Below are 27953 nucleotides of genomic sequence, written 5' to 3'. Positions count from 1 at the left end.
CAGGTCTACATCCTGTGCTTTCTTATAGTACACAATTTCTTTGGTGTTAGGAGTTCACAGCTCATTTGTCTGACATTACCTGTGGTGCTAACACAAAGTTGAGCTATGTAAGCCTCAATTTACCTCCCTAGAACTGAAAATTAGTCATCTGTAAGCAGTCAGTCGTGCTGATTAAAGTGATCACTAAACCAACCACATCCTTATCTTACTTGCTCTGTTTTAGGACTGGAAATGGTTGAATCAAATTAATTTCTGCTATATGTTCTTGCTGTCTGTCTCTCTGCCTTTTTTCCTTCGAATTCACATTTGTTTTGAACTGAAAATGAAGCATCACAAATTCAGCTACTAAATATAAGGTACAGTCCTTAGGGAAACAACAGCCTGCTGAACACAAACAGTTTATCCTCTCTGGGTTTGGGTTGGAGTACCCAAACCAAAGAGATTCATTATCACTTCTTGATTAAAAGGTTTGTATCCTTCTCTTTGTGCTCATTTTTCTTCTGATTATTTTCCCTACCCCAGATGCAGCACAATCCATCCATTGCATCCTGGGCGGATCATCATCCTTTAAGGATGACTCCCCTACTACACTTAGTGACAGGTGGAGTCATTTCCTTGCATCTATACATCTGAGAGGCAGAGGAATAAAAGAGATTAGACTGAGGGCTCCAAACTGCAGGGGTTTCTCTTTTATGTCAGACATCGTAAATATGTGGCACACTCACTGACTCCCAATATTTGTGCCAGCATTGATTCTCTTTGGAAATTTCATATTAAATTGCTTCTCAAAGGTATAATGGAGAGCTGGTAACTTGTTTCGAAAAGGGTAAGGTTTCTTTATTCTGCCTGCTCTGCCTTGTAGCATCCATGTAATACCATTAAAAATTCCCTTCCACTAAACCCTGAACAAGAAGAAACCAGACATGTTTAACACATCCTTCCTTCTTTGGCTCTCAGTTTTCAGACCAAAAATATATCTTTTTCCTTATTTAAACTGCATCTGCAAGTTCATATCAGATCACAGGAACCAAGGGATCCACGTCTCCATGTGATTTTGGCTGTCAAAGCTGTTAAGCATGAATGATATTGAGCTGTCCAGATTTGCAGGTAAACTTCACCTCTGCCTTTCTTCACTTGAGATTCTGCAAACCCTCTCTGCTTGTGGACCTGTGCCGTACAGAATCTGATTTCTATCATCTGCTCAAAATGAATTTTTTTCTTTCCTACATAGCTTTATGTAGAATAGCTCTTCAAAAATCACATTCCCCTCTAAGTATTTTTCCCTGTATTATACCTAGATATTAATTGATTGTTCCTTAGCAATCAGCCTCCTGTGATGACAGAAAAACTGGATAATATGGAGTGTGTCTGCTGAGCAGTGGCAATTGTGGCACCTTTTCTGTGTCTGTAGGTTCATGGAGGCTGTCTCTCCCATATTTGGCTGATGATATTTGTCAGACAACTTGTGAATATACTTGACAGGTAAAACCTGAGCTCATAGGTCTGGATGCTACAACTCATTCCCCAAGATCCTGACTGCTGTAGGCTATAGAGAAATATTCGTTAGGAGGTGCTGCAGCCTTGGGATATGAGAAAGACTTGGGAACGGTAAAACTGAAGAATTGGATATCTGAGCTCTGTCACTGCCCGGTCCTGGCAGCGTGTGGCACCTTCTCCTGAGCGTGTGCTGCAGGGAGCAGCACTGCAGCTCGCTGGCAGGCAGCCCTCGCCCTGCCCTGCAGGACCCTGCTCAGAGAGCTGGCTGAGCTGATGTCTGTCCCACCATCCCTCACTGCCCTCCTCATAGTGCAGGGAGGGAAGAGTCGAGGGGAGGTACCAACTCTGCTGTTGGGGAATGCAATTCCCTGGTTCTTTCTCTACTCATCAGAGCATGGATTATTTCTGCCTGCAGCTTTAATGAAGAAACAATGTCAAGAGACAGCAGTAGCAAACCCAATCTAGCAGCATCACCTTGCAGGTAAGGGCACAACCAGCTGTGCTCCCATGCCAGCATTTAAGAAGCATCCATTCAGAATGAATGCAGTGTGACTGAGCAGCAAGTTCACCATTTAAAGTGAAAATCAACACTTCCCAGCACTGAGGCAGATCATTAAACATTTTGTTGCATGAGCCAGCATCACTTTTCTAAAAAAAGTGTCAGGGTGTTCAGCCAAATGAGCAATTCAGTTGGCTTAACTTTCCTGACCGCTTTCTAATTTGGTTTTAATGAAGATATAATTAAGAGGTAATGTCAGTAGAGCTGAGCATTGTCACACAATAATGGTCTCCTGCTGCTGCATAAATGGTAAATGCAGTAAATACAGAAGGGAAGCCGGGATGTTTATTTTCAAAGCAGGAGGCATTGATCCTGGGATACTCTTCTGTTTTGATACCTTTATTTCCATTTTGTTAGAAAAATGAGTGGCAGCAGATTTAATTCCTTTTGGCCTGCAGCCACTTCACAGAATAGGAGGACAACTTTCAAGGTGGCTCTGCTGCAGTTGGGACGTGCTGCTGCTGGATGGTGATTCACAGGTTAGACCAAAAATTCCTCACTTTGACCTGATTGTCCAGTGGTGTTCCTGCTGCCAGAGGGAATGCAATTGAGAGCCAGCCGGCACTACAGAATACCTTGGCCATTACAGTGCTGTTTATGAAAGAAAACCACCTTGAGACACCAGTCCTTCTATTTTTTGACTGGCTGGACTTAAGATCTTCGTCTTTTCTGGTGAATAACGTCTGCCTTCCAGCATTGCAATAACAGAAATAAGGATTTTATGTTCTAGCCCATACCGTTCACCTCCACTGCAATTCAGGCAGCAAAATTATTTCTAATTCGGAACTTCAGTTCCCATTTTTCTCTTAAGTTTTTGCAAAACTTCTTTGGGGAGAAATTCTCTTCCAAGGCATTTAAGCCAAGTAATGGCTTTAACAGTTTTTGCATTATGAAGGCTGACAAGATATACTATCTCCTAAAGCTAAGACTGTTTTTTCAAGCAGAAAACTGCATGAAATAACTGCAAATGAGACTTATGCTAAAATATGGATAAATCTTGGAAGTTAAAACTTCCTGTGAAATTAGCACTTGCTGAAGAGCACTGCCTTTGTTCTGTCTGAAATATTTGGTGTTTTGAAAATGCAAACTAATGACAGTTTTAGAGCACACGGAGTACATCTTAAGTCTTCAAGGACACTTGAGAAATAATACCTCCTATATAGTGCTCTTAATCGATAACTCTTCAAGGCATTTCATGCTGATCAGAATAAGGGCTAACCAGATATGGGTTCATTAAAAAAAAAATCCAGGGTTTTTCTGTTCTGAAGTAGAAGCAAATCCAGCATATCAGAAATGCTAATAAAAACCAGGAGACCGTTAGCACACCATATGTTAAGCACATCCAAGCTGAGGGGGATTTGCCTTCAAGCCCAGAGTAGGCCTTGCATTTAAATGTGCCCTAGCTACTCTGTTGCTTGCAGTCATTTTGCTGCTGTGGTGGGAGATGTTCACACTGACAGGGATGAGCCAGGATCCATGCTTTTGTGACTGAGCAGTCGGCTGGAAGATGGAAACAGCCAAACTTTCAAATCCCCCTCTTGGTTCATGCACGTTTGGTTTGGGTCTGCCATCTTCTGTGAGAGGGTATGCTGCCCCTTCTGTTCCAGTGACATGGGGAAGGGCAGAGGCTCTTCACCTATTCTTCCTTTGTGAATTACAACTTGTACCAGCTCCCTGTTGCCTGAGCACTGTGTTGTTTTCCATTCACTTCTCCACAGCTGAGGTAGAGCACTCTCTCTCTGATGAAATTGGACATCTCCCCCTGAATCAAAGAAACTTGCCTGCCACACAGAAATTGTTCTGATATATATATTCCTAAGGAAGACTTTTTTTTGTCATATCACAGTTTTACAGCCAGAAAATATTATTTTACCAACCTGCCAACCCCCAAGTCAGCATTGTAGCGTTATCTTTTCAGAGATGAAAGACAAGATGTCATAAGCACAAAACCTGTGGCAGAGCTGGGTGTAAGACATAAGCTTCCAGTGTTCTGCACATTCAGCACTTTGCTTTAGACTTGGCTGTGGAGAGCAACTGCAGTATTAACAGCAGTGAGTTTTTTCAGATCCAATGCTGTGAATCTGGATGACTGCATGATTTTAAGTGTCAGGGGGCTGCAATTACATCAGGGCAACCGAGTCAGAATTTGGTTAGCATTGTGGGGAGCAATTTTGTGTCCCTGTAGGCTGTGGCCAAATCACATGCAGCAGTTGTGTTTAGATAAAATAATACTTGTGAGGCAAAGCAAATATTAGAAAGTGAAAGGAATGCAGTGTAATAGGATCACTTTGCCCTGAGCCTGCTTCTGCTGAGACCTGGGAGATGGCCAGCTTCCCCATGCCAAGCCACTCCTACACCAGCTCAGTATAAAAGTTCCTGGGGACAGCAAGAGGCTATTGTCCATCTGGAAGACTCTAGTGGACTACCTATATTCTTCCCGAAAAATGGCCTTTACAGCTTACCTATGATGTCAGGAGCTGAAGGAAATAATGTAGGACTTCCCTAAGCTTTCATGCCTTGGATGCTATTTGTACTCTTTGGTGAGGAAGTCACCCTTCTTCCTAAAACATGTCCTCTGGTAGCACTCCAGAGGGCACAAGGAGCCGGTGCTCTGGGTCGCCCTTTCAGAAGGACATGTGCATGTTTGCCCAGCTGAGAGAGGAGGATGGTGGATCCAGCAGGAGAAATCTCTGTCTGAGGCCCAGTGCAAACAGCAGGAGGACTTTAATGGCTGTAACACAAAGGGCACCTGAGGCTCCTCTCCCACTTTTATTCAGGCCCAAGCAGAGAGGTGACCATGGCATACTGGTGGCAGGTGAGGGGCAGCTGCAATGGCCTGGTGCACCCCAGGAGATCCAGCAGCTCAGAGAGCTGAGGAATTGGCCAGAGGAGCTGCCTGGGTTGTCCTCAGCCAACCAGGAAAAATCTGAGACTATGGCAGGGACAGAAGAAGCCCTGCCTGAAGAGCAAGGCGTAAGAACTCCCTATCACTAAACCACTTTGACTGGGGAATGTGCTCTTGCTTCCCTACACCACCAAAGGGCTGTCACCAAAACAGATGCACTTGGCTGGCTGCTGGAAGTAAATCTGGGGAGGGAAGAGCAAGGAGCATCATATTCCCCCTTCAATGAGAAACTCTCAGGATTTCCCTCACCCTGTGGGAGCATTTCACTTTCCAGTAAGCAGCATTATAAATTTCACCTATTGGTAGAAGTAAAGATGTTTTATGGTTGTCCAGACTAAGCTATGATTGACTTAAAGCCTAACAAATCATTCCTTTAAAGTCTAACAAATCAATCTCCTCCCACTGTCCCTTTAACCATTCTACACAGAGTGCCAGTTCTTCCTGTAAAGATAACAGGAGAGGGAGGGAGCAGCTGTCACCAGCACCTAATGAATGAATGAATGTCGAGCCATCCTATAGATTCCCTCTGCTTGCCTATAAGAACAGGAGGAAAACAAGCAGAGCAGAAATCCTCTGGCAAGAAGCAGAGCTCCTGAGCTTCACATCACACCTGTGCTGTCAGCAGCCAGACCAGACCAGGAGCTCTGAAGCAGCTGCTTCCTCAGAAAGGTGTGGGGTGCTGAGGGATGGATGAGGAGTCAGAGGGAGCCTCACCAAAAGGGCTTTTTGTTGAAAGGTGCTGAACAACACTGCACACTGTGGTGGAGGGGGCAAGGTGGAGTATTTCCAGTGGGAGATGGTGCATTTGTACAAATCAGAATGCATGCTCTTTTCTCTGTTGGAATATTGTCATTGTCCTTTATTATATTAAAGGGGAACATCTTTATCTCATGGTGATTTGGGTGGGATATGACATTGCCTAGTGTAAAGGGGGACTGTAATATCAAGGAGACAACCGTGAAATAACACATTACACACTGAATTGAACAGCAGGCTCATTTACATTCCTTTAATTTGGAAATATGAACATTCAGAAAAGCTCTTCTCTGCTTGCATTCCCTTATTTGGGAAACATGTAAATTGCATTTATGATAATTTAGTATTTAACTGGTACAAGCATTACGAATTCCAGAAGCAAACATTTTAAAATAAGCAGGAGCTGGGCCAGCCTTCTTTGGAAATGTGTGAGGTAAAAGCCATCTCTGCAGATGACTCTGAGTGCAGCGCTTCCAGCTTCTGGACCCGCACTTGCAAATGCTTGTAAAGCAGATGGAACAGCAATGGTGAGGTTTTCAGGGCTGGACCTTTTGTCCCAGTCACAGTCTAGGCTTATCACATATGGCAGATGGATTTAATTAATAAAACTCTTCTGTTGTGTGTGGAGTCATTTTTTTTGCAGCCTATGAGATCCCAGAATTGCAAATGAAAATGACAGCAGAGGAGCTTTTAGATCAGCCGTGCTCAGATGATGCTGAGAGGCCTCTTCTACGGTAATCCCACTTTATCTAAATGCTACATTTTCCAGTCTCTCCTTGGAAACCTTCTGCCAATTGTGAGTCATGTTCAGCTGCTCATCAGTCAGCTTATTCTATTGCGTGTGTAATAGCCCTTATTATGAAGTCATTTCTCTTGTATCTAAATGGGATTGTTCCACTTTTAATCCAAGGCCCTTCTTTCCTTCTCTGCTTCAGGCAAAGTCCATCCTGACAGGATACAAATAGAAGCATTCATCCCAGAGCTTGCTGGGGCTCCATCCTGCCCTGTGAATTACTTTCTGCCACCCTCTCCCCCATCTGTGGTTCCCTTCACCATTCCTGCTGCCTATCCTCAGGTCTTCTGTCACTTTGCACTGTCCTTCCTAGAAAGTGAGGCTTAAAAATATGTGCTGTGCTCCAGCCGTACCCAGAGTGCATAATGTTGCACCCATTACTCCCTTTTTGTCACATGGCAGATCTCTCTTTATACCCCCCGGGGCAGTGATTGCTTTCCTCACAGTGGGAACTCTTTTCATTGCCTACTATAACCCCAAGGTATCTTCCCATTATAACATTTCCTAAATATTTGTTGATTATTGTTATTTCTCTCCAGGTGCAGTACTGTCACATTCATCAGTATTAAGTAAATTTTATTTTGTTAACAACTTCCCATGACTCAGAACATGCCAGGCAATTCTGCAATTGGGATTTTCTATTCCTTTTCACCTATCCATTTCATATTTCATTGCTTTCAGTGCTAGTAAGGCTCATATAAATCAAATTACCTGAGTACAGAGGGGAATAAAAATATTTGGAAAAATAATTGGAAGCTGAAATAGGATTAAAAAGAAAAGAAGAAGAAGAAGAAGAATACACTCTTTTCTCATTAAATATAACCATTGGATTAAAATTTTTTTCTCCTTGCCCAAAGTTAAATAAAAAGATAGAAGATGAAAAAAACAAACAAACAAAAAACAAACCTAATATTTTCTTTTTAAAATAATTGAAAATATTTGCCAGACCTAAACTTTTATGTTAACATTTTCATCTGAGTTATGCATCCATTGGGAGCAAAGGTGTTCTGAGTAATTCTGACAGAGGCTGTGAGAAGGCAATACCTGCTTTTTTTTTTTTTTTTTTCTGCCTGTTTCACAGAAGGGACAGTACAGAAATCATTGCTCTGAAAAAGAGTTCATCCACTTTCAGGAGAGCTCTGAAACATTTGCCTGCAGTTAATCAGAAGCCATGGCTCAGTGGGCTTCCACGTGTCTTTGCTGTGCAGAGCAGGAACTGAAGCAAGAATGTGCTGCAAACTTCAGTCAACAGCCGTCCCTTGAGCAAAGTTTTATTCAAACAAACAAACAAGATCACCATAACAAAACAAAAAAAACCCACCACCCAACACATATCTGAAAACCAAGAATGTTTACATACTCATTTCTTGACATTTTCCATAGCCTTTTTTATATTCATGAGCAATTTCCTACGCAAACTTGTATACATCGAGGAGAAAGGACAAGCTGGGGGGAATCCTATCTATAATAAGAAAGGCACAGCTAAACAGAGGTCTAGCTAATGAAAAAAGACATTTTTTCTTAGAGAACCAAGTCCATGGACTGAGCTCAGAGGAGGAAATGAGAGTCTCATGCCCATTCTTCAGCAATATGCACTTTACAAATTAGCTCCCATGCCCTGTGCACTGAACCCCTGCCAGAGCAAGTACCTGCTATTGCATGAAAGTGTAAGAAGTTCTGGGCATGGGCTGTCCACGAGGGGCTGGTGGTACTACTGCAAATGGCATCAGGTTATGTCTGCTGCTCAGCGCTAAAACAAGCCTGATTCTTTTAATGGTCATACAAAGGCAGCACCATTTGACATGCCCTGTGAATGGCTGACTCACAGATGCCATTATCAGCTTGTGGCCAATGTTTTAAAGTTTCAACCTTCTTAATAAGTCTGCCTTGTAACTGCATTGCTTATTCCCATCAGCTTTGAGGAACATTGGTTTAGGTTATCCCTAAAGCAAAGAAGGGTACAGGAGGGGTGCCCAATCAGGGTTCCTTGATTACCTGAGATTTGCTCTGACAGATTCATTTTCAGTAATTGTGCCTGCACACCTGATTTAGGGCTCCTCAGCAGACAGCAGTGGAAGCTGATTTCTTTGAAAGTAAGTACCCGGCAGCCAAGACTATAACAGATGTTATGGATGGGACCAGTAATTCACTTAATTCTTTCTCAAAATCCCTCTTTTCTATACATTTCACCTCAGTATTCTCCTGGGCAATCACTACCCCTGCTAAATTTGTGGTTCTCATTTAATTCCCTGACATGTTCTATTTTAAGGCTTTATTTTCAGCTATTGAAGTACAAGAAGTTGCCTGGAGCCTTGCTTTCCAGAAAGGCAACAAGAGACTTCACCCTTGGTAACTAAAAGGGAATGCTTTCCATTTCAGCATGAACATCTCAGAGGGCTTTTCTGAGCCCACTTGCACTTTTTTACAATGTTCTGTGTTTCCAATGGATGTAAATCCTTTCCTGCCCTGACAGTGTAGGGCACAGAGCTCAAACAAAGCCCTGTCAATAAAGTAACTTACGCTGAGATTAATGTCTTGGAATTAGGGATAGTGAACATGTCCCTCTGCCCTAGGGTTTCTTAATTTATCTTACATCAGTGGCTCCCGTGAGCAGGGGCACCAAGCTGCGGGGAGCCAGGGTCAGGGACAGCCCTAGCAGGAGTCACCCAGCGAACACCAGTGCATCCCCTGTGGAAACAGGCCCGTGGTCATTTGGGCTGTGGGCACACAGCCCATGCTCACACATCATGTCATATCACTTGGGTTAAGAGGCAAGTGCTGCCTATGGCACCTCACTGAGGCAGGCTGTAAATGCACATAAAGATGCCATAAACAGGTAATCATTCTTTTCATGGCATTGCATCAGAAATGTTACTGAAACCACTACAAATTCCGTCTGCTGTATAATCTTTTTTCCTTTACCTAGTCTATAATTAGAGCAGCTCCAAATAAAACAAAACAAAAAAACCCAACAACAAACCAAACAGTATTGGATTTTTCTGTCATGATCCATGGTTAGGTTTTGGCAGGATTCAATTTTAATTTCAACTTCAATGATAACACTTCATTACCTGTGTTCTTTATTTATAGTTACACACTGCTCATTTAAACTGATGTAAATATTTTTCAGCTTGCATCCAGGAAAGTGCTACTATCATTTGTTGAAAGAAAATCATCTTCTCTCCTTTGAATAGCTGCTCTGAATTAAATGAGATGGGGTCTACAAATTCATCTACCATCAAAATATTTAGCCCTTAATCTATATAGAAAAGAAATGACAAATACATTACAAAACCCTTCCTGACAGAGCCTGTCCATGCTCTGTTTTCTAAGAATATTGCACAAGGTGATAACATGAATCACAAATAACATTCAGCATGAGTTTGAGCAAGCTAAAAAATGCTCTTTTTTTTCCTTGGAGGCGGGATAAATAAATTGTGTTATTAAGAACAGTGATGAGCTGAGAAAAAAATATTGTTTTAAGTATTTTGTGCATTTAGATAACCCAAGAAGATCCCATATGGAATATGAGCAAGTGTTAACAGAAAGATCATTAATCAAGAAATACGCCTACTGGAAACAAATCCCACAACAGCTTAGGAAAACAACAGACAAAAAGTTATCCCGTGGTTAGATAAGTAAATGGATGTCAGTGTGGGAGCATTATGGAAGAGAGGAAGCAGCATGAGACTGTGAGCAGCTAAGGGTTAGGCATGTCATCATCTGACTCTCCAGCACCCCAGGAGTTCTGTACCAATCAGCTGGTATTCAACAAGAGCAAAAAGTTTCCTCAATTGAGGCTGCTTGCTAGAGGGCAGAACAGTGCCCACCAGGAGGAAACCTCCGGTTTATGCAGGAGAACTGATCCCCAAGACTGCAGCGTGGCCTGTGTGGGCACAGAAACGAGGTTTCCTCTGACTCCAGTCAAGCTGAAGGAAAGCTCTGGGATGTCAGGCATGTCACCTGCGTTGTCACACCCAAAGCTGTCATCTCCTGTCCCAGGTATCCAGGTAGGAAGCTCCTTCCCCACCTTCTTCCCCCCACAAGCAGGGAGGTCCAGAGCAGTGTTGCTGGGAATTCCAGTTGTTGCTCAGTAATGCTGAAAGCTGCAGAATATTATGCCAAAATTTTCATGCACAAAGGGAAAGGCCTAATTTTGAAAGAATTTATAATAGCATGGAATAATTGGTCCCTACACACAGGAAAGATGGGAGTTATTGGTTCAGGTCTGCAGAGTGGGGGAATGGGAGATGACTCCTACTGTCTTGATGCTGTTTTGGTTTTTTTGTTTGTTTGTTTGTTTTTTACTGAGTGATTTGGTGGAGCAAACCAAAAAAAGGCAGGGCTGTAACTTTTCTCTCATCACCCTAATAATCCTTAATGCTCTGAGGAAATTACCACTAAGCATTTTGCACAAAGTATTTGTGGAACAGACCCTAAGAATTATTGTCAGTAAGAAAACAACAGATATTAATGAGCATCTTCCCCCAGCTAGTGCACCAGTGGAGAATTTACAAGTCCTAATGTGCACTAAATTTGAAAAGTACTATTTTAATTCCATCCTGAAGAGTATTTAAATCTAAAAGAAAATTCCCAGCTAACTAACTAGGGGACGTGAAGAACAATTGTCAGAGCTGAAACGGCATTACTTCCCCCCACAAAAGCAACCAAGTCCATCAGTCTCAAGGTTTTTATTCAATACTCCATTGCCAGGAAATGTTTTCAAATTCAGATGAAGGGAACATAAATAATATCAATCATAAATATATCATTAAAAGCTTTGTGCAACAAACAAGACAGACATTAGGTCACCAGGACATTAGAGTCCCTAATTTCTGCCAGGGATGCAGCCATGCAGAGAGATGAGTGCCCTAGGACTTGTGTAACAAGACATTGTATTTTTCCACGTGCAATGAGCAGCTCTAAACAAAGCCAGAGGAGAAAGCAATCTTCAAAAGCCTCCTCATTTTATAGGTTGGGCAGAGATGCTTCTGTGATGAAGTACAGTTCTTGGAAAGGTCCAAATTAATAGCATTTTTGGTCTACCCTGAAATTTGATGCACCTCAAAGAGAGAGGGAGGCTGAAGCTGTGGACTGAGGGAATCAGACAGGATGCAGAGATGGTTCTCCCAATAATGGGTTTCTTTTGGCTATGTGTACATGTGGGAATAAGTACAGATGTATGTGAAGACTGGGGGAAGTAAACCATGGCTTCTGAACAAGCTCAGTCTCTCAGCACATACTCTGCTGTGTCTTGACACCAGTTCACCTTTGATGACACAATATTGGCAGCAAACCTCAGGAAGCATCTGCTTGCCTTGGTAGGTAAATGAGTAGCAGCTGGGAGAAAATAGAGTTCATGTGGGGACAGAGGCATTGAAGGGCTTTCTGAGCTATTGATTTTTGCATGTTCTCGAGGGAGCACAATGGGGAAACAGATTTTGTGTCAGCCCTGCTTACCCAGAAATTTCTGTATTTTGCTATCCAGCCCAATTATAGATTGACTGAACCTGGTTAACACCACTTGATAACCATCACAAATTGTTGAAGCAAATGATTAAATATTTTAGATAAATCTGTTCCAAATTCTTGCTAAAGGATTTGTGTATCTTAGGTTGCTACATAAAACATTTTGTGTGAATCATAGAATATCACTAATTGGAAAGGACCCTTAATTGGACAAGGATCATTGAAGTCTAACTCCTGACCTTGCATAGGATACCCCAAGAGTCACACCATGTGCCTGACAGCAGTGTCCAAATGCTTATTGAACTCTGTCAACCTTGGTGCTGTAAGCATTCCCCTGGGGAGTGTGTTTCAGTGCCCAGCCACCCTCTGAGTGAAAACACTTTTGTTAATATCTAACCTAGACCTCCCCTGACAGAGCTTCAGGCTCTTCCCAGAGAAGAGATCAGTGTCTGCCCCTCCTCTTCCCCTCACAAGGAAGTAGCAGACTGCATTGAGGTCTCCCCTCAGTCTCCTCCAGGCTGGACAGACCAAGTGACCTCAGCTGCTCCTCATTCGGCTTCCCCTCAGGCCCTTCACCATCCTTGTGGCTCTGCTTTGGTCACTCTTCAGTATTTTAATGTCTTTCTTATATTGTGACACCCAAAAACTGTCCCCAGCATTCAAGGTTAGGTCTTCCCAGTGCAGAGCAGAGTGGGGCAATCCCCTCCCTTGCCTGGCTGCTGGTGCTGTGCCTGATGCCCCCTGGACACGTTTGGCCCTCCTGGCTGCCAGGGCACTGCTGACTCATGGTCAATTTACCATTGACCAGGACCCCCAGGTCCCTTTCCATGGCACTGCTTTCCAGCAGCTCATTCTCCAGTCTGTCCGTATATCCAGGGTTGCTCCATCCCAGGTGCAGAATCCAGCACTTGACTTTGTTAAACTTCATACAGTTGGTGATTACTCAGCCCTCGATTTGTCAAGGTCTCTCTGCAGGGTCTCTCTGCCTCAACAGCTTCTCCCAGTCTACTTTCATCAGCAAACATTCTTGTTATACCTCCAAGTCCTGTGTCCAAATTAATGAAGATGTTAAAGAGACAAGATGTAGAAGAGAATACCAAGCTCTGTCACAGGAGAAAACCAGTGGTGACCATCAGCTGGGATGGCAATTGCCCATTTACATGGGCCAGCCATCCCTTCCTACAGGTGGGTATTGTGTATCAACAGGGTGCTGGGGTTGTTCTTGTCCTGTTTCCCACTCTGCCCTCTGCACAGCCAGACCTCATGTACCCCAATCCATTCAGCTGCTGGGTGGACAGGACACAGATCACAACATCCCTTTCCCCCATAACCCACAGGTTTCCTGCTCCTGTCCAACCTCATCCTGCTCATAAAGGCATTGCAGTTACTATAATTTTGCAAGAACTCCCATAACGCAGTTCCAAAGCCCTGTATTCCTTGGATTCCTTACATGTTTCCTTGCAAGCACATGCAGGCAGTGCTCAGGCTGCACTTGCCTTAGGACTCTTCTGCATGTGGTGCTGTGCTCACTCCCCTGCTGACACTTCTGAACCAAAGGTCCCCTCAAAATACTTCACACAGAGGCGAGGTGTGCAGGATGGCAGCTAATAGCCATTTTCACACAACTGAGAAATATCTGTATCCAGGGCCAACTCAAAACACAGCTCTGCCTTTCAATGCATCCCTCTCTGCACCTTTCTCTCCCTGCTCTAATCATTAGGACCCGATCGCTTCAGCAACGATGAATGTGTTGACAGGGTCTTTTTGCATCCAGTTGTTCATGAATCGTTGTTCCTGTCACAGAATAACTATAATTACTGCTTTTCTAGACCTTTGGCTGATTGTCTTAGCAGAAGAAAAAGACAGAACCAGCAGAAAAGGGAGGATGCAAAATCAGACATCTTGGAAATAAAAATAACCTCTTGCCTCTTGCTGTGAAAGTTGTTCCCTTTAGGTAAGAACCCATATGCACGCACATGGGCACACATTACTTCCACAGTGCCTGGGGTAGTTGGGTAGTTTGTCTAGTTTTAAATTGGCCAAAGTAGATGAAGGGTGGCAGAAGGTTATTTTCAATCTGTTAATGTGTTATGGGAGACTGTTGCAGCAAGCAAGTGTAGAAGATGGGGGAAGGCAGAGGGAAAATGTGAAACAAGTTTGTTTGAACTGAGGGAGCACATTATGTGAGAATTTCAAAGCTCCTTGTACCAGACTTTTATAGCAATAGCAAATAAAAAAAACAAAAACCTTTTCTCCCGTCCACCACCTTTTTCTTATTCCCCGGGAAGACATGTCCTTATATAGAACATGGGAGTTTTGGCTTGACTGAGTCTGTGGTAAAAGGATAGGGGACAACCTCAAAACTGGACTTTTCCAGAAAGCTTCTGGCTGGTTACATAGCTCAGCGTAACAAGAAGTGTCACCACTAATACACCCAGGAGCTATGGATTTTGCATCACACTGTTAGCCTGCCTGACCCTGGGAGATGGTGAGACCTGACCAGACAGGCAATCAGAGGACATCCTCTTCCCTTGGCAGCTGTCAGGTCCCTGCTATTCCCACTCCTTCCCCTATGAAATATCAATTTATTCCTGCTTCTTATGCTTATTCTGTCTTTGTCTCCCTTTTTTCTTCACTTTATAGAAGAGAATCCTTAGCAATTTCAGACAGGTCCAGCTGTGGTTAATTTGTCATGGAGAAAATAATATCAAATGGAGCAGTGCTGGGGAAACAAACAGCTCAGTGCAAAGCCTGCCCCTAATTGATTGCTGAAAAGAAAATTAGGGTTGCCTCCAGAAACAATTTCCATAGCAATGGGAATAGAAAGGAAGCTGTGCTGCAGATTGTGGGCGACCCACTGCAGCTCTTTGGCCTCTGGATTGCACGGGCAGCGAGGGGCTGCTGGCATGCCTGGGGCTCCCACCCGCAGCCACTGTGGATGTGCCAGGCCAGCACGGGACCACACTGCCACTGCTGGAGCCCAGGGCAGGGAACAGCACAGGCTGTGTTTTGTGGGCTTTTCTCTTCCCTTTGGACTTCTTTCAGAGGAAAAACAAAACAAAACAAAACAAAACAAAACAAAAAAAAAAAAAGAAAGAAAGAAAAAAAGATTCTGCCTCAGCTCGAGTACTGATTGCTACCACTTCAAACGGACTGACTTTCTTTCATTTTCTCTGTAACAAAGTAATCCAGGAAGCTTCCCAGCAGGAGTTTTTCCCCTTCAGGAAAAGTTCTGCAAGTGCCCATGGCAACTGAGGCACAGTGGCAATGTTGTTCATTTTCTGGTTCTGGGAACCTGGTTCTGGGACCATGTTCTTAATTTTTGATGGTTAAGGTGGTGTGTGTTAAAATTGACTAATGATATGGGGAAGGCCTTTTGTTTGCTTGATTGGAGATATCTTAAGGAAGGCCCGATTTCAGGGAAGGAAGTTCATTGCAGGAGTCTCAGGGTGGGAAACACAGTCAACAGAAACACAGTCAACACACATTGCCAACTGCTTTTGAAAACCTTGGTCATGCAAATTGGTGTGTGCCTTTTGTTTGTCAGGCAGGCCACAAAAAGCAAAATCAAGTTCCTGGCAGCTAAATCATGAACAAATGTTACTCTTAATTTGCTGTAGTACAAAATTAACTGTTTACAAATTTTAATAGACCTTAGAGAAAAAACAGCTCAAAGAGGAAAAAAAAAATCTTCTGGACTTGGAGCTTTAAAAAACAAACAAATTCATTTTCATAGCTGTCCATTGGGCACATCTCTCCCAAGTCTTATATTTACCAGAGCTCAATCCATTAAATCCTTATATTTAACAGTTCAATCCTGACTTCGGCAAGTCAGGATTTGGCACCTAGATAGGAGGAGCCATTTCTCACAGCACAGGTGCCGTAGCTGGCTTCACCTGTGTGTTTTAAAGCCATGCCCTTTTCAAAGCCAGGATGCACACTGCTGCGTTTGACAACGTTTTGATTGCTGGTTATGACCACGACAGAACCAGAAGAAAAGAAAAACAAGGCTGATGTGATTTCCTCTGTGCTGCCTTTGTCTGGCTCGCCTTTTTTCAACAGCCATTTGTGAAGTAAATGGAAAGGCCGTCACTAAACAGCCTCTCTCCTAATGAGGGGCCTCTTTGTTATTGTCATCAGTACCTGCAGCCTGGAGAACAAACCATCACAACCAGCAGAAATGAAACAGCCTGAAGATAGAGAGAGAAACAAAAGTATTTTCCAGCCTAAATGATTCTACAATTCTATGATTCTATGACATGTAATGCACTAATTGACCTGAAGATGGATTTCTCTCAAAGCAACATGGAATATTTTTATCTGCCTGCATTTATAGAAATAAATTTTACAGCACTGCTTTTTGGGCAGACGAAAATTAGCAGGCTCTGAGGAGAATTCATATTTCAGTAATTTGTAAAAATTTAAAAAGTTAGTGTATCAAAGACATGGCTTAAAGGACAGCTGGAGGGATAAGAAATAAGTGGAAACAGACCAGTGCTGAGAATGAAGTTGGGCATCGGCAAAAATTTATACTATTTTGCTAAATACCCTTTCAACAGCATCAGCTTTCTGGGGAAAACCAGAGTTTTCTATTGAAAAACTATTGAAGTGATGTTATGTTTGGAGCATTTTCTGATACTCAGCTTTATAGTCTGGTAATTAAAATTTGCCACAGAGGGAGAACATGTTCTGTTGTTGTTGCTGTTGTCAATTTTTAGTAAGAAATTTCGCCTTCCCTACCTTCACTGGGGAATGAAAAGTTTGCACTTGATGCAGAGCTAGAGCAAAAGACAAACAAGGAGAATGACAAAATTAGACAAGTCAAAGCACCATGATTTTTTTATCTACTCTTTGGTACTTTCTCTTCTTAGCTTTTTGTCACTTTTTTTCTACTTTTCAGCACTCCTCTTTTAGACTATCAGCTTTTTGCACAGGGATTGCTATTAAGTTTTCACACACGTTAGCATGTTGCAGTCTTGATTGGCAGAGGGTTAAGGGTTACAGCATATGCCAGTCACTGCAGGAAGACAAATGGAAGGAAAGGTCATCTGGACAGCCCTTTGCTAGAGTAAACAATAGAGGAACCCAAATAAGAAGTTTGAAGTATTCCAGGCAAAAAAGTAAAACAAACCAAAAAACCCAAACCAGAGTGATTTGAGCCCTTCTTCTGGAAGAGACTTAGGCAAACAATGAGCTGAAAACCATCACAACCGGCACTCCTGCTGTTTGACCATTTGTCAGGCCATGGAAAGTGTTGTTGCTGAAGGCTGGTAGTTTTGCTATGTGCTGTATTTAGCTCCAGCTTACAGTCTTACATGCCATCAGCCCTAAGGCAAGCCTACACAATTGCTAGCTGTACTTGAGCATCCTCACCTTGGGCTCAAGCACTTGCTTTATGACCTTGCTAGGTCTGGGTTGGCAAGGGCCTGGTGCTTGTTCACATGTATTTGTAAGGTAGGCTTGATGCTCAGATGGAAGTGGAATTGTTTCTAGAGAAAACAATAGGAATTAATAGGGTAAGAACAGATCAGACATGACATTGTCAGCAAGAGACAGGAGCTGATACCACTAAGGTGGCATTTTAAATATATTGTTACATGGTTTATTTGCAAAGAATGAAGATCATGCTCCAAGAGATGAAGAACTCCACCTGCTTTAGAGATGTAGCTATAGCAACCTCCGCATGATTACATTGCTAATCTGCAGGTGTTGAAGAGGCATAGATAGATGCTGTTGAGTAATTCAGCTTCAAATAGATACTTTGATCTGCATAACAGCTTGCATTCATGTCCCAAATATGGATCATTTCCAGCTTTGCAATTCTTCCTTATAAAAGCAACATTTCTATCCTTTGTTTTATAGGAGTCTTAAAGCTTGCCACTGTTATCTAACAAGGTAATCAGCTCCTTTAGTCTTGGGTGAGGCAGGAGAAAGGGAAAAGAATCCTTTTCACTGCCTAAAATGCCCAAATTATTTGTTGCATGTTTTTTCCAAGTGACTTCTCAATGGGAACAAAACCAAACAGAAGAGAAAACTTGTTCTACTTTCCTGTATACATGACATACTGATGGATCACTTGCATCTTCACATTAAAGACAGTCTATTCCACTGCAGACCTGGCAGCAGTACCAGATCAGGTTGTGCTTCATTAGCAGCCACGACACTGTTAAGAACATCAAGCTAAATTCTGTCCTGCTTTACTCTCCACAAGATGCCATTGAACTCGGTGGCTTGCCTGGGATGGAAGTCAAGGCACAATATGGCTCATCATCAAACAGCTCCAAAGGAACCTGGACCTTTGATAAGCAAAATCTGCAATTCGCTGATTCAATAAAAGAAAGGAATTAAAGAGCTCCACGAGAAAAATGACCCTTCATTTTATTCCCCTCCAATCTGTTGGAGCACTCCTGTGAAAGGGTAGTTCAGCCACACACTCATCATTTCATGAAAGGTGATTCAGAGCATTTGATGAAACCTCTAAAGTCTGTATCACATGCCCCTTTCCTTCTTTTCTTTTTTTTATTCTTTTGCCAACTGAACATCTCACAGCCCAGTTGCTCCCCTTGATTCTTGAAGCACCTACACTGCCCTGCTTCCTGCCCCCATTTCATTTTTGGCTTCACAAGTTTCTGCACAACCACCTTATTTATTTACCTGAATGACTTTTCTGTGTTAAAGAACAACAAATTAAAACAGAAAAGCCACTTGAGATTCGCTGGTCTATGTTGAAAGCTTGCCTTTCTTATGAACACCACGCACGTGACATGTGACAGTGAAGTGGACCACGGCACAAGACCCTGACAGTTCTGTCATGGGAGCCCGTCTCATCTCTTGTCCAAGATGCAGCTCTTTCAGAAAATGCTCTCTTGTTGACAAATTCAAACTTTCTTCATCCTCCCCCACAGCTCCCACTGCCTTTGTTGCCTTTGCTCCTGCCTCACTGACCCCCTGTTCCTGTCTCGGTGTTCTGTATTTTGTTATAGCCCCAGCCCTCTTGCATCAACTGCCTTGGCCATCTGGGTTACTCCTGCCACCAGGAGCCACCTTCCACTCTAGAAGTCATTTCAGACTCTGTCCTTGACTCCTGTGGCTTTTCCTTAGTGCCACCTACCACTGTGTGACCCTGGCTGGGGAGGTTACTCAGCCCTTGCAAAGCTCGGGGACAGCTGGAGAGGGAAATCATAGAATCTGTCTTGGATGCAGGGAAGCAGAACATTGTTTATTGTTGTGCTGGTCCTGGGTCTCCTGCATGCTCGAGCCTTTTGCACTGAACAGATTGGTCCTGCCTGGTTACCCTCTAGTAACCACTCTTCCCATATGAGGTGGTCAGGCTGAAATCACAAACTCCTTCTCAGTACAGCCCTGTTAATTATAGGCCTCTCTTATCACTCCTTATTAATTAAATTTTCCATTAATACTCTGCCTGATATTGATATCAAGTAAACTGGACTGTATTTACCTGCATGGTTTCATTTATATCTGAATTTTGGCACAGTGTTGACACTGAACTATGAGAATGTCTCCATTATTCAAAATATTAATATTAATATTAAGAATTTACATACACAAGCTAAAAATGCCCTGCATTGACTCACATGGGCCATTTTTGTGGACCTTACAACTTAAAAAATGGGTTAACCCTAGTGAAACTTGTTCAATATCTTTCTTAATTAGTAATGTGTCAGAAAATGCATTATTCCAAACAGAGAGCAGAAATAATTGTTGAACAGTTTGGGGGTTTTCTTCATTGTGACTGGGCCGTCTCTAGCTAGTAATGAGTCTATGGCATTGATAGTTTTTCTGTTTAATGTTTATAAGTTTTCAAGAAAATCCTTCTTCTTAACCAAAGTCTGACCAGCCAGGAAGTTTTTTCTGATGTCTTTCCATCCTTTATCAATTTTCTACACCTCATAAACTCTTATTTATATGGATTTTTATTACTTCCCCCTTTTTGCCATATGTTGCATATTGCTTTTTAATTCATTATTCCTGCCTTCACTCTTCCACTGAAAGAGAATGTGCTTTTCACCAATATTATTCAACTCCTTTACTGTGAAGTAATGGCTTTTTGGCCATTTAATATGTGCTTCTGCCTGAAAATTTTTTACACTCAGTTTCACTTGCAACTTTTTTCCAGTTTGGGAAACTAGTGTCTTTAACTATTGAGTGTATGTGGCACTCGAAGTTACACAGCCCATCAGGGCAATGATGGCAGCTGGCCCTAGGCAGACTGTTCTTCCTGTTTGAGCAGGAACTATTCCTTGTGGAAGGAGGACACCAATCTGTGCCAGGACTGGGCCTGCAAAGGGTCTCTCCTCTGTGAAGGATGCTGTTTTGATCTCATAGGTGTGTGCAGTATATGAAGCCATTCCCTGACCCAGAGGCAGAGCAGCTTTGCTGTCCTGATGTGCTGTGCTCGCCATCCCAAAAACCAGCGATGTGGGGAATGTGCCACCAGGAATTATGCCTAGAAGGTTTTACCCAGCACTTTTAGCACTGCCATCATACAGAGCCTCCAAGGTGGATTCAGCAGGCCACTTACATTGGATTTCTTCCCATCGGGGATTACTTTCATTTGCTCCTGCTTGTCTCCCAAATGCCTCTTAGCTCTCTATAAATGCATGGAAAACAAGGACTCTGGTGACAGAGAAGATGGGAAGGGTCTCTGGTCAAATAGAAACCCCTGACTTACAGAGACTCATGGGAATGGGAAGCTTGGAGGCAGAAAGAGGCTGGCTCAGAGGTCAGGACAGGGTTGAACTGAACTCTTCTCCCCCTCGACTGCAAGACTTATCCTTCCTCCACAATTGCTTTTGAGTTGTATTGCTCCCAGATGTGCAGAAGTGTTTTTAGTGAGCCCAAATAGCCTCTCAGTTATCTAGCTGAGAGGAAAATGTCATATATTGCTGTAGGAAAATCTTAACTTTCTCTCTGTATGTGCATGCTAGTCCATAGCAGAAACAGTTCCATCTACAAAAACATTATTTTGGGAATCAAAATCAGCACTTTTTCTTGTTTGAATGTGCTATTTTTCACTTTGCTTGGCACTTCAAGTGCAAGGTCATGTGGCAAATCATTACACAAGCAATGTTTATCTCTGTTTGAAGAACTCTGTCAAGAATTGATTTGGAAAAGGTTTCAGTAGTGCCTTTTCTTTTACTTGTCAACAGTTCCATTATTCAAAGACTATTTATGCAAAATCATTTATTCTACAGGTATTTTCATTTTAATTGTAGAAAGAAGCCTTGGGGCAAGGGGAAAAGAAAAATTAGTATTTTTGAAGCAGGAATAGTCTTTTTTTTAATGGCAATGCTTAATTGTGTCACATCCACACACATGGATTCTATTGGAAATTCAAGGAAATGCTATTTAGGGATCCCCTGGGGATCACTTGGGCAAGCCTCAGTGTTGAAGCTAGGACGCCATCAACCCGGGTCAGTCCAGTCTGTGCACTCACACACACACCACGAACACACACACACACACATATCTTTGTGTGCATACACATACACATACATGTGCATGCACATACACGCCAAATGACAACTTTTATTGGCTTTCACTATTTTTAGTAGACTTTAAAGCCTCACACAGGTTGCTGTATCTTAAAAATACAGCTTTTAGCACCAGCTGGTTTGAGTCTGCTTAAGTGTTTTATCTAGCAGATTAGATTACAAACCCCAGGGAAGAGAGAGACTTAACCACATTGTACAGCAGGTAAAGTGCTTTGGGGTCTGTGTTGTGTCATTAAGACCAATATGAGGAAGCAGCAAGACTTATCTTAATCTTGCTGATTGCCTCAATTAACACAGTCCCTATAGTGTCCTCCTTGATATCTAATCCCTGCAGTTTCTTGTTCTGTATTTTGCTCTGACAATGTTATCAGATTATTTCTAAGGGTATAAAAGTACATATTAAGTAAGTGAGGATGTGGTAGTTATTTAGAGAAGCCACACAATTAGCATGGAAATCAAGCAATGGACTATTAAGACTTTCTTGTAAGACAAGAAATGTACTAGATACAGGCCCTAAAAATAAAAATTTAAAATAAATAAATAAAAGGAAGGGAAAAATGTACAGGAAAGAAGGGTAATTATAAGCAGAATTCAAAAGCTATGCCATTCACAACAACCTGTCTACTTCTGGCAAACACTTTCATCATTTGGAAATAACTCACACAGCAACATAAACAAGCAGCAAAAAAAGGGGGGGTGTCTTCCCACATCTCATACATCCAAGATGTAGTGAAATTATCTCTTACACTCATGGGGCTTTTCCTTGTTCCTGAGGGCAGCCTCTACTCCCAGAGCAGCACTGACTGCATTCCTCAGTCATGCAAAGACAAATAAACATGAAGATTCAGATCTAGGGAACTTGATGGAATGATAATCTATATCTTTCCAGTCAATTCTGCAAGTGATGCCTAGCATTAAGATTGCTGTGTTAAGGAAAAAAAAAAACAAAAAAACAACAACCACCCTAGCTGAGAATAAAAGTCAGTTTGGGAGGCTGACAACCTTGAACTGGCAATGAGTGCTGCTACGAGAAGCAATCCCATGGCTGAAATTGCTTTCTGCTCTCTGATGTGCCATCTGATGCTCTGGACAGCTTTCAACTGGTGTTCCAGGGCCAGGATTCTGTGGTGAGTGAGCACGACTGTCATAGCAAGAGCACCTGCAGGCTCTTCCCTGGGGCAGCAGGGAGGCAAGAAGTACTCCTCCTCCCTGCAGGTACCCTGCATTGAAACCTCATCTTGAGGATTATGTCCCCATCAGCACAAACTCTCTTTCCTCTGAAGGCTCAAAATCAGAGCATCCAGTTAAGAGATTTTCCTTCTTTTTCCTTTTTTCCCCCATTCCCATCTTACACACAGTGTGCAATACGGGGTCATGTTTTGTGGAAAAACGGTGGAGAATGAAATGTTCATTTCAAATCCTGCATATTTAATCATGTCAATCTCTAAATATTTTATCTGGATCAATCTTTTATATCAGTTCATCACTCACTGGCTCACTGGGCAATTGCCACAAAAGAGCACAGCAGAAGGTCTGATGGTGAACAACTGCTGCGAAGACTTTTTCCTCCCTTCTTTCCTCTGCCAAAATTTTAAGCAATGTGCACCTGTTTCTGAGCCAGGAAATCCACTCTCTTTTGTATTGCCTTTCCTACCCAAATGCCCGACTATGTTACAGTGAGATGCCAGGGCAGCAACAAGAAGAAATATTTCTGGAAGAGCAACAGATCTCTACTAGTGTAAGAATATCTCATCCTTGCTGCTCACAATGCAGAAAACACCTCATTTGCATGTCTGTAGTTTAAATGTAAATGGTCTAAGATAAGTCATTGTCAGACCCCTGTAAATATTTATGACTGCTCCAGGACCTGGTTTGTAACCATTTCTTCCTCTTCTGTCACAATCTGAGGGTGACATATATGCAGAGATGTGGATGGAGCTTCTGGGAGGGAAAAGAATAGCTTTGCTTAGTGGGTGACAGCAAAAGAAAAGACGGAAGTTAGGGAGAAAAATTTCCAGATGAATAATGAATTGAGCCAAGTTGGAGACTGGTGAATCTTAATTAGAAATCTGACATATCACCGGCCTCTTGCCTTTGTGCTCGCTGCACTCAAAGGGATGCTCAGTACCAGCTGCACACCCCTGTGTTCCCCACCTCTTGGTGAATGTAATGCCACTGAGGGAGCCTGTTGTGAGACCAGGTGAGATGCAGCCACCCAGGCTGGGGACAACACTACTGCTTCTCTCAGACAGATGAAAGGACAGAGAATGTGCCAGCAAAAATGATGGGAAAAGGTGACTCAGTGGCCACCCCACCCCTCACCTGAGATTATCAGCAGGTCTGGTGACTTGTATTCAGCTTGTCTATTGTGACTAGATCCTGACACTTCTTCTTTCTGCTTTTATTTTTTTTCCTAATGACAGTTTCAATACTCTGTCTGAGATGTCTTGGTGAAGTGCCTGAAGTTACAGAGGGAGAGAGAACATCAATCTGCATCTGCTTTCTCCTGCAGAGAGCTGTCATCAGTCATGTTGTCTGGACTAGGAGGTGAGGGACAGTATGACCCAAAGAGCAGCCTCATAACAAGGAGACAGGTGAGGTTCTCCCAGACTGTGCTGTGAGAAGGTCATGTCCTCGGGCCTCAGTTTCTCCAACTCTAAAATGAGAAAAACACTTACTGTTCCAATTTATTTCATGGCATAGAGGAAAAGTATTCACTAAGTGCTACGGTTTATTATTCTAATCTGACTGTAAAATCATGATGTCTTTATTGCAAAATGATCTTTAAAACATGAAGCATTAGGATGGTGACTGAAATCATTACTATCAAATTGTTCTGCTTTTGCCCTGTCACATTGATACTTCAAAGTAAAATTGTCCTGTGGGCGTTTGTAAGATTTTATGAGGACATCTTGTCTTTTCAAACCTTATTCAGGAGGGCAAAAAAGCCTCCAGATGTTTTCTTAATGAATAAGGGCTAAGGTTTCTGCCTGCCTAATTCTGAAGCTGTCCTTTAATATTTAAATTCCAAACCCACTAACAATCAATGTGATGAACAATCAACAGGATGAAAATGAGTCTCCAGTTGTTCAGAAGTGATGAAGACAAATGTCCCCACACCTTGGTCCTACTCAAGGCTTTTGCTCTCACTGGGACATTGAAGGGGGGAATGCCGTGGTGCCCCATCCCTCCCACTGCCTGCAGAAAGGGAGTCAAGGTGTCTCTGCTCTCTGGTGTGAGTGTCTGCTGCCAGGGGCCATGTTTCTCTGCTGCTTTGGGGTGCATGGCACCTAGCACAGGGGAGCCACACTCATGCCACAGTTCTCTTGGGTACAGCCACAGCAGAAATACAGTGCTAACAAGATGGAACAAGGCACTGGGCAGCTGCTGGACTTGTAAAGTGTCTGATTCTCCAGAACTGCTCTATCTTCTCTGTCTCAAGGCTATATTATCACCAGGTTAACAAGGCTTCTGTCCCTCCATCCTCTTTCAGACTGGGCTGCATTACAAAATCATGTTTCGTCTTCTGACAGGAAGTCAAAAGGCGTTTCAGCAGTCTTGGTGAGTGCACTCTGTTCTGTAGGGACACACCAGGAGCAGCGTTCCTCCATCAACAGCTCCACTTGAGCAGCTTTCTCACTTTCCTTCAACTTGTCACTCCCAGATCTTTAATTTCCTTGCATACACATTTTGTGGATCATAAACATGCTTTTGGATATCTATGGTTGCCCTGTTTTGATCCAATCCACAAGTACCAGGAGGGAAGCTTTCTTCACCTTTTTTTTTTTTTTTTTCTCCCCCGCCTAGCTATTTAGCAAAAACTGCTGCCGGGAAATGTGTTTATTTGCTTTTTCACTCTCTCTTTTTTTCCCTGCCAGTTCTCCCAAATGACCTTGGGATTTGCTAGGCAGTTTCCAAACAATTTTGATCAAATGGAAGTGGCTTCAAATGCTACAAATACAACAATGAATTAAATATGTCTAGAGTTCTTTCACTGGCACAGAACAGTTCTTTCTTGCCCGTGTGATTCAACCACTTTTCCCCAACATTGTGTCTTTGGAACGGTCCTGGGCTTGACTCTTATATCATGTCCAGCAATTGCTGGATGAGTGCTGGTCAGCACAGGCCAAAATGGGGTAAGGGGCCACCACCATCTTGTGCTTGTGTATACATGACAGTGTGTCCATAGCCACATATTGTTTTCTCAGATGGACATATCCAATGCGTATGCCTGAAAATCGAACAGAGGTGAAAGCCAGACAGCAGAGACCCAGGAACCTACACCAAGTAATCTCCTGACATTGGAAAGCCTGAACACAGGACACAGTCTCACAGCAAACTTGATTTCATCAGCTCAGGAATGTGTTGGCAGTGATTCTGGGGGTGCTCCAAGTCTGTGTGGTTGGCCTGACCCCGGGCCATTTGCTTGAACATCACTGCCCATGACTGCTTCAGAAAATGTGTGGGAATGTGCTGTTCCCAGGCCCTCCCATCAGAAGTTTAACAAGGTCACTGGTTGCGTCCTGGGCAAGGGAGCCACCTCACTGTCCTCTCTATCACACGGTCTGGGACCCAGCCCTAGATGTGTGATAGAGGTCACAGAATGTGCTTTTCAGAAGCAATGATGCAGCTGGTCCTGATTTAAATGGGAAAGGCCTCAGGAAATGGAAATGGGCTGTAACCCCACCACCACCCAGAGTGGAAAGTGCCTGTGGTCCCCAAAAAGTACAGCCCAAAGGACCTGCTCAAAGCTGGCAGAGGGATCCAGTTTTGAAGTGTCTGAACTATAGAGGACACCCCACATGCAAAGCTGGGGACCGCAGCAAGTCACCAGGTACAAGGCAGGAAGATACAAGTACTTCTGCCTTTAACTTCCTCAGGATTCCACAAGTTCATGTCTGGCTCTACTATCAGATTTTCAAAGTCCACATGAGAAACTTCAGCTTTTGAGAAGTTGCTTTCTGCAGGGTTTCAGAGAACCACCCCCTCCCTCTTCCCCCTCTTTTGCATGGGTCTATGATACATGGCAACATCTCTAAATTTAATGTCACAAATGAAGTCCAGTGAAGGAAAGACCCATACTATGGCTCTGAAGCAGCTATTGAGTATGACTACTGCCTAGTTTTATGGCAAACAAGTCCATTAGCATTTAAATTGATTCTTAAATATTTTCCTAGAAATTCACAGCAATATAAGCCTTAAACCCAGGACTGGTAATATTGTGGTTTTTATGTCTAATTTCAGGTTTCGTTTTCAGTCCAATAGATTGTAATTATAAGGCCATGAAATTTCAGAGAGCTGCTTAAAAATGCACAGGTTTGTGTTTTGCCTTTAATTAGTCAAAGAAAAAAGAAAAAAAAAAAGGAAGTAAGCATTATCCCACATCCCTGTGGAAAACTGTAGCTAAATCCTGATATTCTCAGACATAACTGATACAGTCTTGTTACAGGGCTTAAAAATTAAAAACCTAGACTGCAGACACCCTTTAATCTGTGTAAAGGATACAAAATATAAATCCCTAGCATCTGGACAATCCTGTAAACTGAATGGCACAGATGTCTGGCAGCGAATACTTATATTCATAGAATCACAGAATCATTAGGGTTGGAAATGACCTCCAAAATCATCGAGTCCAACATTTGGCTGAACACCACCGTATCAATTAAACCACGTTGTTCCAAACTTGGTATAAAATAGAGGTGAAAAAGCTTGAATGGCCTCCATCCAGCCTCTGAACACATCCAGTAGGGCTCAGCCATCATGATGCTCTCCATTTGGCAGCACCTGCTCCAACAGTGCCTCTGTCTTGGGGGGGGACCGAACATTGCAGGAGGTAAGCCACACTGAAAATATGCTGATATTGATGCTGTGTGTACATAAGCAACAGTCTTTGCCTGTTTCAGCAGTGTACCTCAGGCCATTAGTTGCTCTGATAAATTTCTCCACCCATTCTGGAACCATTAAAAAAATGTTTCATATGGGTACAAAAAGGCAAAACTCAGCATAAGCCAAACCTGTGTGGCTTTTCGGTGACCTTTGCAACTGGGAGAATGTTTTTGGTACATTTATTTAATCCTGGTAGTTAATGTCACCCCATGTAAATCCTTAAGAGTTTTGTGATTTTGAGAGGTGGGATTTCTCCAGATGTGGTTTCCATGGCTGAGAGCTCTGCTGCCACTTAGGTCAATCATGACTGAAATGTGAGAATCTTCAGAGACCAACAACTTAACAAAAGGACACTTAGCAATATTGCTCCTCTGCTTGAATCTGTATTTAATTATCTTGAGGAAGATATAAAGGCTGCTTTTTCAGGTGTAAGTTGCTACAAGACCCTGGGGGAAAAGAAAAAAACTATTTAAGGGAATGAAGTGCTTGTGCTATTACAGCCACAGAAGGCTGAGTTCACTCAGTCCTGCACAAGTGTTGATAATGTCGTACATGAAACACCCCTTCTCAGGC

General features: G+C 42.8%; 1 long non-coding RNA gene across 14 annotated transcripts in view; it reads right to left on the bottom strand.

The window, feature by feature from the left end:
• Positions 1-7767: 7767 nt before the first annotated feature.
• LOC115493811 (uncharacterized) overlaps positions 7768-27953 on the bottom strand; it is a 100175-nt gene continuing 79989 nt past the window's right edge. For 12 of the 14 annotated variants that reach the window (XR_012054014.1, XR_012054020.1, XR_012054022.1 and 9 more), the window contains one exon: positions 7768-27826. This is a non-coding gene — a long non-coding RNA (uncharacterized lncRNA). The remainder of the gene's footprint in view (positions 27827-27953) is intronic. The other 2 variants (XR_003958763.4, XR_012054019.1) reach the window with 2 other exon arrangements.

Source organism: Taeniopygia guttata, chromosome 2 (assembly GCF_048771995.1).
Source record: "Taeniopygia guttata chromosome 2, bTaeGut7.mat, whole genome shotgun sequence".
Classification (NCBI taxonomy): domain Eukaryota; kingdom Metazoa; phylum Chordata; class Aves; order Passeriformes; family Estrildidae; genus Taeniopygia; species Taeniopygia guttata.
This window is presented reverse-complemented; position numbering and strand designations above follow the sequence as displayed.